Genomic DNA, 13,760 nt, shown 5'->3' on the forward strand with positions numbered 1-13,760 from the left:
ATAAATAAATAAATAATCTTTAAAAAAATATTTTTAATTCAAGTTACCATAATGCTACCACATATAGAAAACAACTGTTAGTATTTTGGCATATATCCTTCTAGACTTTCTTCTATACATATTATATATTTTATTTTCTAATAATGGAATCATAGTGTAGAATGTTCTATAATCTGCTTTTCACACTTAATATATTATGAACACCTTTCCATGCCAAAAAATATAGTGAGGTCAATGTGTTTCATTTGTTAGATGGTCACTTATTATTTCAAACATTAAGAGGTTACTCTTTAGCCATTTGACATTTGCCATATGGGGATTAAATCAGAGTTTAAAGCCTTCCATTTCTTCGAGGCCATATACAAGTCCTGTGTCTTTCGTAAAGCCCCTCTGGCTAACCCCAGCCCATTAAATCTGAATTTCTCTAACAGGGTCTACACCACCCAATTACTACTATATTATATTTTGCCTTCTTTTGCTTTCCAGTTCCAGTTCTTTCACAAATAGGAGGTTTTTTATTACCAAGACAAGCTTCTTGAGCTGAGAAACTACATGTGATATTTCTTTCAAATCTTCCCCACCTCCCCAGCAGTATCTTGTACAGTGTGGGATCCACTATACATGCTTGTCGTGTAATTGATTGGTTAGGTAACTCTTAATCTATATCAAGTATTCCTAAAAGGAATTTCAATTGTGCTTAAAAAATATGGGTCTTTTCCCGCTAAAGGAATATAAGCCCCCCAAGTATCATGGTAAAGTGTTTTAAGATGTTTCTTCTCTTGTGCCAGCTCTCATTCCTGCACATAGTAGGTTCACAATAAATATTTGATGAGTGAATGCATAACTCAGGTGCAACATATAATCAACTCATCTTTCAAGGAAATGTATCAGGCTAGGTCCCACCTTTAACACAGGTTTAAAACTCCTGCAGGTATTATGAGGATTTCTGCATAATAGGGAGGAATCAAGCTTGTATTGTGCCTGAAATTGACATCCTCCTGAGTTGCTACTTGTATGAAAACCACTCATCTCACCTACCACATTCAACCTGCCACATTAAGGATGAATATCTCAGCTTTTCCAAATAGAGTAAATAATTGATTCACTGCAGCTTTTTTTCCTCTTTTCTTTTGCTTGGAAAGTATCAATAATAGAGTCCTGATGAACAGGATTTACATGAACCCTTAAAGCATCAGTAATGAGAGTGCCAAAATTTATATATCTATTAAAGTTAATATTAAACTAAGTTTTTCTTCTTGTCATGGCTAGTAGTACATTTTCCTTTGGCTTGATTTATTCATCTTTCTATCCAAGAGTGGCCTTTATAATAATCCAGTACACTTTATTCATCCCAAAGCAAGCAGGGGCCCTAAGATCATCTGTCCGAGGCTTCGGAGAGCTGAATGTCTAATCCAGCCAAGACAGCTTTCACATAACATACTGAAGCTGGTGTTGACAACATCTGCTCTGGTCCATGAGTGAACGAGGATGTTGAAAGGAGGGGAACGGGTGGCTCACACTCAGTATCCACCATGTCTTCCTCAGCCATGTTAACAGTATTTGAAGACCCTGTTAGGGATCTTCAAAATCACTCAGATGGCAGAACCTGTGTCCAGACATCAGTTGCTCTTGAAATTGCTGGTCAGAACACTTAGATGCCTAGCTAGGGCACCTATCTCCATGCTGAATATAGACAGCACTCACCCTTGGCAGTGAATCAGAAGTGAGATTCTCATTATATGGAATGCTGCAGGGCAATTTCATAGACTTCTGTAGAGGAAGGAAAAATCATGCAAGAAGTCATTTAAAGCACAGTGTGCAAATTGAGGGGAGAGTATTGCTAATTGCTCATGATGTCTTTGAGGTTCTCCTGCAGGTTCTTTATCTCTCAAGAAAGAACAATTGGTTTGTTTGGTTGGTTGGGTTTTTTTGCTTTACAACTACCATACACATCAGTTTCTTCTTCCTTCCCCCATAGAAGGACAGCAGATGTTTAACGGATTCCTTCGAGGAGAGGTTTGATTTTTCTCTCCACCTAGAAGCTAATAAAGAAAAGCTGTAGATCAGTAGAAAATGGAAATGTACATCTAGGGAGTACAATTCCTAGGTTAGGAAAGAGAGCTTGCTCTAAGACTTTAACAAGCAACATACTGCAATTATAGGCAGTCTCTCCAACATGTCCTTAATTATGCAAGGTAAGTCAAATAAATGTTAATCTGCAAGACAGCTCATTTATTTTCTGAATCTATTCTAAAAATAGGATGAAATGAAATTTGCTTTTGAGATCATTCGTCCTAAAGTCAGAATAAATTATCAAATGGGACTAAAAACCAGTCAGCAAAAGGTAAAAGGTCAGAAGCCATGGGATTTTTTTTCTTTTCCTTTTTTCTTTTTTTCTTTTTTTCTTTTTTTTAGAAATGGCAGCAAATTGTGATGAATGTCAGGTTAGGGAATCTAGACTTTCTTGTTCAATCCATGTAAAGCCAGTGTTTCTCTGGATGACCCTGTGTAAGTCACTGGACCTCGCTGTGGTTTCATTTCCCGGAACACTAAAATAGACTTAATGGTGCCATTGACTAGTTTTGTTCCACTGGACTAGTTATTTAAACACATTTAAACACAGTTGTCAACTTGAGGGTGTGGGACGATCTCCCCCCGGCTCTAGTGTATTACAATGACCATAGCTCTAACTTAGCCTGCGCTCCATGCTTCACAATACAGTATGGCTCATCTTCACAAGGGTGCTCAAAGTCAATTGTGTTTCCCCCAGTTCTATAGATGAGGAAACAGAGACTCAGATAGGTTAAGAAATTTATCCAAATTTGCACAATTTACAAATAACACTGGAATTCAAAACCGTGGTAGAAAAAAAAAAAAAGGCCTGTGATGCCTCCAATATCCATCACGGCCTTTCAGCTAAAATCCATAATCTCTGTTGGTTTCTCTGGGAGAGTAGGAAATATTGGAAAATGCTTTTTATCTAATGACACATATTCAAAATGAACAAAATATTTTTATTTGCAAGATACAGGGCTTTTTAGTTGAGTTTCCTTTTCCTATTAAAACTATTTTTCTGAGGTTTCTGACCTAGCGGTGTACTCATAGTAGACCACACAGAATTTACATAGCCTCTAAATGTAATTATTCAAATAAATCTTCAGGAAACCTTGTCACATCTCTTTGGCAGATTCTGCAGTTAAGAACTTCACCAACTTTTTCTTAAGGGATGGAGGCAGGAAACCTTAACTTTATTAAATTTCTTGATTACAACTGGTAACTACACATTTTGTTTAAAGGAGAAATGGAAGTCTCCCTGAATAGAATTTCATATAAGATATGGGTACTTCTCCTGGGAATAAGTCTTTATCTGATCCAGTTTTACGCACTTTGAGTTGAATCCCAATAAAGAGAAACATTTGCCATTTTACTCATATGGGTACTTCTCCTGGGAATAAGTCTTTATCTGATCCAGTTTTACGCACTTTGAGTTGAATCCCAATAAAGAGAAACATTTGCCATTTTACTCATCAATACTTCAATGTAATGGGGCAAGGAAAAAAGTTGAGCAACGAGGCTGATGGTGTGCTAATCCCTAGCATTGTATATGAGTTTGCATTGACTTTGAAAGATGCTTTTAAAACATGCATGGATGATGTAGTTGAAACTTAGGTTCCATTTATTATTTTTACTGCAACTTTCCTTAATTCTACAGAGAACTCAAACTAATGAGTCATGTAATAGATGACCAAGTACTTAAACAGAATGTGAAATGGTACTAGGTGGGAATATAAAATAAAATTTGTGACAAGCCGAATACATTTATTTTTTTTTAAGTAGATACAGAGGGTGAAGGAGTGACTGGACAAGATGAAATTAGTCAATGACTTAATTTGGTTCTCTTGGACCTCACCAAGGATTATATCTCTATTTTCATGTGCCTCTTTAAGCAAACTGACCTCAGAACTTAGCAGGACTTAGACAATGTCCAGATGAGTGCAAACAGCTCCTGAGCCATTCATTCCCTAGGAGGGAAATGATCCTTAAATCTTGACAGCTGCCAGAATTGTTTTTAGGGTGTTTATGACACGAATCATACATGAGTCACTTTACCTTTATTAACAATTAAGAAATCTGTCTAAGATAAAGTCTAGACAAAATAATCTGGTTTTGTCCTGACCCAGATATATCTGAGTACATTCTGAAGCCTCACTGACTCCCCTGGCATCTACATGCTATTCTGAAAGGCTAACTTTGGGGCTCACAGAAAGATGCTAAAACTCTAAGCGGTGACATCTTGCTGATGTCATCAGTGTCTAAGGGAGAGAGTATAGTGTACAAACAGGTACGAGAATGTTCCTTTGGTTCTGTGCAATGGAAGCAGTAAGATTTTTCCTAAATTCCTTTAGTACATGACCCATCACAGAGGCATAAGCATTTGGATTGACACTAGGGCCGGCACTCACCAAAATTACAGGCAAGCCACAACATGAGTAAAATGAGTGGTACATTTAGGAAACTACAAATAAATCAGTATTGTTGAAAAAAAATATCCAAGGGTCGTAGAAAGAGCAGGGGCAGGGACAGGAAGTTTGGATTGCATCCTATAGGCGAAAGAGTTGAAATGAGAGAGTGACATAATCGTCCAATGCACTCATGTTTGATAAGCTGTTTTGTAGACAGGGTAGTGCATGCACTGGGGTGAGGCTGGGGCAAAGAAATCACAGGGAGTACTGATGTCTATGGGACAGGCAATGGAAGGGAATCTAATGAAGGGGACAGAGAGGAAACCTGCAGAAGAAAAGAAGGGGAACAGAAAGAGCTTGGTATCCAGGAAGCCGAAGGAAACGTTTGTTTCAAGAAGGTGTGGAAAACAGTATGAAATATTACACATTTGTAGCCATTGGATTAGACAATGAGGAGTTCATTGCTGACCCTGCTATTGGTGGTTTGAATAGCAGTAGGGATGGAAGCCAAATTGCAGTAATTTAATGAGCCAATAAGAGGAGAGAAAATAAATAATTGTAAAGAAGATCGCTCTTCTGAGAAGTTTAGATGTGAGAGAGACAGCGATGAGTAGTGACAGGACGGGGCGCTCAGGGGAGGCTTCAGCTATAGGAGATGCGGTATCGGTTAGAGGTAAATGGAAAACTGCAGAAGACAAAATAAATGATGAAACCAGGTCTGGAGGAGACTGGGAGGGAGTAGGCCTTGAAAGGGGGTGGGATCGGAGAGACCATCCTAAGATAACGGTGGGTGTGGCGATGAAGATAAGTTTGTCAGTAGAAAGAACTAGAAGGTTGATGGTACTCCATTCTGGATCTGTTCTGCTAAAAATGAGGAAGTAAGGTTAGGAAAGACTTGGGAGAGCCAATTAGTGAAGAAGGCTTTCTGGGTAAGATCAACATTCTACCACCCAGGGCCAAATTCCCAGCTCAGCTTCAAGGAATCTTCCATGAGTACTTTCCTCCCACAGCCTTGTCTTAGAATCAGAGGTTCCTCGAGAAAAATGTTTGACAAAGCCTTAAAATTCAGGCAAAATGATTTTTTTTTTTAACTGCTCAGTGATCCGTGCTGTGTCCACTTCTGGAGATTTCTTTCCTAAACTATGTTTTTGATCTCTCAGTTTATGGCAGCTATACCAGAGACCTCAGTACCTCGGATGCAATCAGAATGAGAGCTTAATGTGTTCCCTGCAGTTGTTCTAATGCATCTGCCTATGATGGCCAAAAGATTTTGACCTTATATTATGTCAGCAGCTGGGACTTGAGAATCTTTCTGCCTATTCTGTCAGAATTCTAAAGCCATCAAACTGTTGGTGTGGAGAAGTTAGACAAAAGGAAGGCACATACATTTATCCTTGGCTAATTGGTCCAGGACACATCAGTGGTTAATACAGAGAAACCTGTATTAAGTTCATTTAAGTTTTATAAAGCTACAAATGCATTATTAAATGACTTTTTCTTCTGCATTTATTTTAATTTTCATGCATGCATAATATTCTAAACACAGAGATAATATTTTAGAGGCCAAAGACCAAGAGAAAGAAGTTCCCAGGTTCTAGAGTCAAACAGAACTGGATGCATATCCCAGATTCACCACCCATTAAATGTATGACCTTGAATAAGTCACCTAAATTCCCCAAACCGCAGCTTCCTGATCTGCGAAGTTAGAATACTAGCTAACAGTGCCTACACAATAGTGTTCAGCAGTATATGTAAAATGCCTTGTAAAGCTCGCTGCCCAGCATGTAGTGTGGACATGTTAAATGTCACCTGCCATTATGATCAGGCTTGCTCTTTTGCTGCTAATAACATTACTACTTATAATAGTAACCCAACCATGGAATAAGTTACTTTGGAGGGAGGCAAGTTCCATGTCCTTGAAACTCAGTCTGAGACGTGATCATTTCCAAGGAGGAACGGTGCCACAAAAGAAGCAAGAGTCGAGGTAAAGTGGAATTCAGGTATTGTATGTGATTTGACCAGTCAATCCCTCACACCCTTGAGAGACAGTAATTCTAGTTGAACATGTTGTATTTTGAGGAGGCCACGAAGGCCCACCTAACCAAAGTCATTCCCTTTGCCATTAAATTCACTCCATAAGGGTTTTCTTCATGTATGAACTTCTGTGTTTAGTGTGGGGTATTGCCTGGGAGAGCAAAACCTGAATTCCTCATTAAAGCACTATATGGAGGCCTTGAGGGCATGGAGCACAGGATGGATGTGTTTGGATAGATGGGATCACCCGAGGGGCCAAGCCAAGGTGGGAGCTACTCTAGGCAGCATGGGGAAATGTGATGCTAGGTATCGAGCAGAATGGTGGCAGAGTGGGGAGAGACGGGGGAGTAACAGTAATACACTTCTCCTCCGCAGCATTGCCTAAAGTGAAGCGCAGACCCCTACATATCAAGACAAACAGTATGGAATTATGATTCTTCCTCTTTCTATTTAGATCAATAGCCAAGACAACTTTGCTTCCTTATCACAGCTCCTCAGTGTCACATCCTTCTTATCTGCCCACTGAAGAATCACCTCAGCTGATAAAAAGAAGAACCCCCTCCCCACAGAACGAAAATGACAGAGATCACACACAAACAGACTGCAAATCACTGAAATCATATTTTGAGTGGTGTATTATGGTAACCTATAAATAACTAATTGCATAAAATTGCTTTAGTAGTTTCTAGATGGCAGCTTTAATTAAAAGCACCAGAGACATTTAGAAGTTTAGAAATGGATGGCATGTAATTTGCCCTTTTACCAACCATAAAATGGTAATTAAGGAATTTGATTCACTTCTTCCTATTAAAAGTTTTATGAGAATAGCAAGTTCCTTCTAAATACAGTTTCTCTTCAGCAGAAGGTAGTACGTCTGCTTTATCAGTCTTCTCCAGCACAGTAAGATGTTTTAATATACAAATTCTGCAGAAGTTAATTAGGAAATTTCTTTCAATGCAAACTGTTTGTTTTTAAGGTTCTAAAACGTGAAACTGTATTAGAGGTAACCCTTTGATCAGGGCCCCATATTGCTCTACCATCCATACAAGGTGGCCCAATAATTTCAAGTTTACCAAATACCAAATCAAAGAAAAGAAGAGGTCATTTCCTGGTGAAACCAGCATGCTTTGCTGTTTCTCGAAGGAATCTGAAACCTACAGTGCATTGACTTCCCAGGGAATCCAGAACATTCACTCCACAACAGAGAAGTCATCAGATGTTTTTAGCTTCATTGATCCTCCCGCAATACTGGGTGAATTAGCAGGTGTACAACACGCAGCAGACCCAGATGTCTTTGGAAATCCATGATTTTAACATCATCATAAGGTAAAACACAGCTGGAAAGGGAGCCAGGAAGCCCATTTTTATTTTATAATTGATCGGTTGATTGCATTTTTTGCCCACTTCAGCCCAAATATTATGGATGGCACCACACAGAGCATTTAGACCCGAGTTTTGAAGGCACTAATGACTTAAGTTATATGCACATGAGAAAGACAGCTGTTAGGGTTTGTTTTTTTAAGTCAAGCAGAGTCTCTGAAGTTATCTAAGCTGGATAGATCTATGCAGCAAACTGATAAAGTAGGGCAGGTTTGAAATGGCTCCTCTTCATTCCCTTGTTCAGTGATTCCCCTGGCTGAGCCCTTGCCCCGGCCCTCAACCTGTCACCCCTATGTAGAAATACACCCTATTTTCTTCCCACCCTCTCAGCAGAACTGGGCAGCCACAGTGGTATACTAAAAGGGGATGGGACAGTGGGAGGACTGTTTCATCAGTGACATTGTTTAGAATTTCTCGTGAATGGTGATAGTAAACAGACCTGGTATTCATCCGTTTTATTATTGTTTTTACTGTTTCTTCTGAAAATTCACTCCCCTTACTGTCAACACCTGGGACAGACCACTCCCACCATCCGCAAACCTTGGCCCAGCCTTGCAGGTATAAGGAAAATACTTGCAGAATAGGATTCAGTGGAAAGCTCAGAATACAAACCATAGAAACCGTGTGCTGCTACTCCTGTGAGGGCATGGTTACTGTGTACGTACAGAGAACAAATGCAAATGGCGTCTGGGTGCCTCAGTTCAGCGTCTGGCTGGCGTCTGGTTTCGACTCAGGTCCTGATCTCAAGGGCCGTGGGGTCGACCCCGGCGTGGGCTCCCTGCTCAGCAGGGGAGTCTGCTTCAGATTCTTTCTCCTTCTCCCTCGGCTCCTCCCGGCTTGCGCACTCTCTCTCAAATAGATAAAGAAAATTTTAAAAATGGAAGTTTGTCGAAACGTTAGCAGTGATAATTGCCACATAAGGAATATTGAGTGATTTTATTTTCTTCTCAGTTTTCTGAGCATTTATTATTTTTATGATTCAACAAAAGACGAAACAGATTTTAAAATACACACACACACACACACACACACACACACACACTGTCCTGTCCTATGGCCAATCTCTGAGGACTCGCGTTTCTTTTCTTCCATAGACGACCCCTCTCCAGCAGGGATGTCCTAGTACCGATGGCTGACAGTGGGTTACTCTGATCTGAGCACGTTACTAGAGGCCTGCTGAAAGGCGTAATACCATAAGGCAGGGAAGAAACCAAAATGGAAGCCTTTGAAGGCATCCTGGCAAGCCAGTAGTAAAAGATATTTTAATTACATTTATTATTTTTTAAGAAAAAAGTATAAAAATACAAATTAAAATGGTATCACCATCTAGCTAAGTCCTGTTGATACTGAAACATAAAAATAGAAAAGTAGTATGTGAGTATGGTTTGAAAGTGTGAACTCCAGAAAGGTACAAAAAGCAGATTCCAGACTTCATCACAAACACACACAACCCAGTCCCTCATTTTAACAGTAACCTCATTTTAAAAGCAAAAGTAACAGTTTCTTGTTTACTTTAAAAGTAACCTCATTTTAAAAGTAAAAGTAACAGTGTCTTGTTTCTTTGAGACCTTTATGTATTTTTCCCTTACGTGAAGGGAATCATACCGTATGGATTACTCTTCACCCTGCTTCTTCCATTCAATAAAAGATCTTGAAGACTTCCATAAAAGTATGTACATACCTACCTCTTCATTTTTGAGAGCTGTACAATATAACAACATATGGCTATACCATAATTGGTTGAGCCATTTGCTTTTTGATGGATATGTTGTTGCTTTTTTTCTTAATTTTTTTACCGCTAAAGTGCTGTGCTGAACAACGTGGTTCATATATACCGCAGCACTTCTGTAAATACATACATAGGGTTAATTTTTAGTAGTAGTAGATATTACCAAATTATCCTCCCAAAAGATTGAGCACATTTACACCAGCAGTGTGTAAACGTGCCCATTTTGCCATACACTTAGCTGCTCTGAGTATCCTTAAACCTTTCCATGTCTGCCCATCTGATCAGTGGGAAATGGGGTCTTGTACCCTGTAGCTTTAATTTGAATTTTTTTTAATTATTAATGAAGCTGAGTGTCATTCCTGTCTATTGTGACCATTTGTATTTCTTTTTCAGTAAACTCCTTCCACCAGTTTTTCTACTGAGCTGTTGATCTTTGTGTTTTGTCAGAAAGGCATCCCTTTTTCCCTCCTATGTGTTGCAGATATTTTCCAAGTTGGTAATTTCTCGTTTATTTAACCATATGGAAGTTTTCTAACTCTATGTGGTCAGATTTAGCAGTACATTTCCTTAAGGTCCTAAGGTTCGTGCCTTCCCAGAAAAGCCTTCCTGCAGTAAAGGTATTTTTAAGACAGATGGACAGTCCTCTAAGTAACCCCTGAATCATACCATGTGTCTTTCTCCTTTGGGTCCCGTGAAATTTGGAAAACTCAGGAAGCGTTTAGAGTAGTTTAAAATGAGAGACTGTGGAGTCAGGCAGATGAAACCGAATTCAAATATATTACTAACATCGTCGAGCCACTGTTTTCTCATCGGTAAAATGGAGATGGTGTGCCTGCCTTCCTGACAGGGTTCTGGAGGATGAATTGACACACTATGGGCTCAGCCAGTTCCTGGCACAGATCAAGTACTGAGTAAAGTAGGAAGAGGAGAACAAGGATAAGTAGATAAGTTTTCAAACTCATAACTGTTATTAACTGGATTGTTTTCAGGACTAGTAATAATCATTTTGGTTTCGAAATTGTTTGACTATATTCAAATTCTTTTCTGTCAAACTTCATTGATTGTATATTCACAGCCCTAACTCAATTCTGTTTGCTTGCAAAATACGTTGTCCAACTAAAGGGGGAAAATTGCAACCATGTATTTAGAATACTTGGAAAGAGGTACTGGGAAAAGCTCCACTGAAGGAAAGCTGTGGAAAGTCACAAGCGCATATGTGCGTATGGAGACATGTGCTAGGATGTCACTCCAGTAAGAAAAATGGAAACAGCCTCACAATCCATCAGTGAAGGCTTAGTCACATGATGGACTATTGTATAACAGTAAAAATAAGTTAACTACGTCTACATGTAAAAAACATTAATGGTCACGAAACATAAGGTTGCATAAATAAAAGAAAGTTGCAAAAGAAATACATGGTGTAATGCCATTAGCGTATTATAGTGGTAAAATATATGAAACATAGGTTTTACCATTTTAAATATATAAAACAAAATTTACCATTTTAGCCATTTTCAAGTGAACAGGTTTTTTTTTTCTTAAAGATTTTATTTATTTATTTGAGAGAGAGAGAGAGAGCATGAGCAGGGGGGAAGGACAGAGGCAGAGGGAGAAGCAGGCTCCCCGCTGAGCAGGGAGCTGATGCCAGGCTCGATCCTGGGACCCTGAGATCATGACCTGAGCTGAAGGCAGTCGCTCAACCAACTGAGCCGCGCAGGCGCCCCTTAGTGAACAATGCTGAAGCATTAAGTATATTCACATGGTTGTGCAGCCATCACCATCATCCATCTCCTACATGAGTATCTGAAGTGCATAAACAGTACTAGATACTTGTGGACGTGTACAGATGTAGACCATGTGTGAAAACATGCATGGGAGTGATGCACGCTGCCTGCAGGGCAGGGGTTACTTCTGGGGAGAGAAGGGAAAGGGCAGGAGGGATAAGGACACGGGGCTTTGGCTGTATTCATAATGTTTTCTTTTGATTTTTTTCTGAGCCACGTGAAGCGAATGTTAACATCTGTTAAATTTGGGCGGCAGAGAGAAGGCAGCATGTAATGCTATTTTCTGAGTTGAATACCATTTGAAATAGTTCATAATTTTAAAAAAATGTAAGTAAAAAACAGAGTTTAGAAAGCAACTTGCAAATTTATACCTGACAAGTCCATGTTTAAAAGTGGTTTGTTTGTTTGTTTGTTTGTTTGTTTGAAATAAGGCTTTCACGCATACAGAGATGATATTCAAAATATTTAACAACCTGTCAGGCACAAGTCCCAGTGTATCAGAACACACACCAGCTTTGGCCCTGGAGTAGGGTCTTTAAGGCCTCCTACAGTGGCCAGCATACATCCGTTCTTTTCCATCCTGATTGGATTTGAGGTTGTAGAGCCTTACCAACACCTCTAGTGTGTGTCCATACATGGGGAATAGCTGAATAGCTGACCGTGAACTTCCTCAATATTAAAGAGTCTCAATATAATGAGTCCGCTTTATCATTGCCCAAAGAAAGTCACTGTTTCCTTGGGAGTGAGTCCTGGCCCATTTAAAGTTTCTCCCTGAGGAATCAAAGCCTTAATAACTCAAATGTAAGGTTATCTTCAAGCCCCAAATATCAAAGCCTGGCCAGGAAGCCCCAATGTTATTTGCTCTATTTTTCTTCCAGTTTCATTTACTAGCAATTCCATTTGGTTTTTCAAAAAGCTTGTTAGACTGTGTAATAGGTTTTTGGGAAAAGGAAGGTGGGTGGGTGCCTGATTTTACCAGTATTTACTCAGAAAAGAAAGCTGACTACAGTGGTAGTTCCCCTCAGAGCTCAGGAATCATTCCTCATTCTGGAAGGCATCTCTAAGCCAAGGAAATTGAAGCCATAGTAATAGAGTGACAGGTCTGCTTTGCCCCTCCCCAAGCCAAAACCCATCAGAATGGCTTCTGCCAAGGTTACCTGCTTTGGTTTCTACAATCTTTTCCCTGTGTTCTCTCGAATGAAGTAAAAGAACTGTAGGCAGACTACTACCCCAGCCCTGCTTTAGGACCTTTCTCACAAAGGGCACCTTCCCCCCTTTCTCCAGTGGTAAAACTGGGGGCATTTCTGGGGAGAGTGGTCTGAAGAGGGGTACTTTTAAATGTCCTGATTTTAGCCCTTTAGGCTTGAAATTTTATGAGAAACCACAGATCAACACAGCACCTTCAAGACCTCTGTTGTGGTTTGGTTTGGTTTGGTTTGGTTTGTTACCAATGCTGGTATTTTATTTTGCAAGTATACCTGGTCTAGTTTTAACAGCATGACTTTATTCAAATTATCCACTTGAATATTTTTAAAAATTGTCCATTAACAGAAAACCAGAACCACTGCCTTCTGAATTGCCCCCAAATTGATACCTTCCTAGCTCCTGGAAATGGTAGAGATTTTTGAATTAAGGAAAATGAAAAAATGGTATCTCGCTGTATTTTTAAATGCCTCCATTTCCTTGTGTTTTAGTTCCTTTCTTAGACTCACTGTTATTAATTTAGACTGGCTGTTATTAATTTGTTTTTTCCTAGTTGCTCAGATTGTTCCCTTTCTACCATAGAGCTTAGTCATTTATTCCATAAACCTAGAAAGCACTCGTGTGTGGCAGGAGCACGCAGCTAACTGCTGTCACCAAACACTGCAGTGATCTCTTGTGACAACAAAGACCCCCTGGTTATCAAACAGGTATCCACAAATGTCATCATCTTAATTAATACTTTCAACATATTTAACTGGTATCGATAAGACACCAGTGTCAGCGACCCACTATCCTACTTAGAAGACTCCCACTGGTTTTAGCTACTCTGTCAGACCCGCATCATGCTCCCGGTAGATCTTGTTAGAAAAAGAACCGTGTTCACTGAGCTCCACCGTTTTGTTAAGCTTTTCGAGCAGCGAATAATCTGGTCCGCCTGGGAAAAATTGGAAATTATGAGTGGACTAAAAAGACATGGTCCCTGCCCATGAGTGGAATATGATCTGGTTGAGGAGAAAAGAGAGGAATCCTTAAAGAAGGCTATAATCTAGCATGAGGTCGTGGGATATAAACTGTAAGCACTCCAGGGATTCAGAGAATGGAGAGCTGATCGGCATTTGGAGGAAAACGAGAAAAATGAGCAGAAGGGGGAAGATGTGGAAGAAAAGA

At 39.6% G+C, this 13,760-nt stretch overlaps 1 protein-coding gene across 6 annotated transcripts in view; it reads left to right on the forward strand.

Annotated features, from left to right (window-relative positions):
• TENM1 (teneurin transmembrane protein 1) overlaps positions 1-13,760 on the forward strand; it is a 535,869-nt gene that overhangs the window by 442,406 nt on the left and 79,703 nt on the right. The window lies entirely within an intron of this gene.

Source organism: Ursus maritimus, assembly GCF_017311325.1.
Source record: "Ursus maritimus isolate PB19 chromosome X unlocalized genomic scaffold, ASM1731132v1 scaffold_X1, whole genome shotgun sequence".
NCBI classification, from domain to species: domain Eukaryota; kingdom Metazoa; phylum Chordata; class Mammalia; order Carnivora; family Ursidae; genus Ursus; species Ursus maritimus.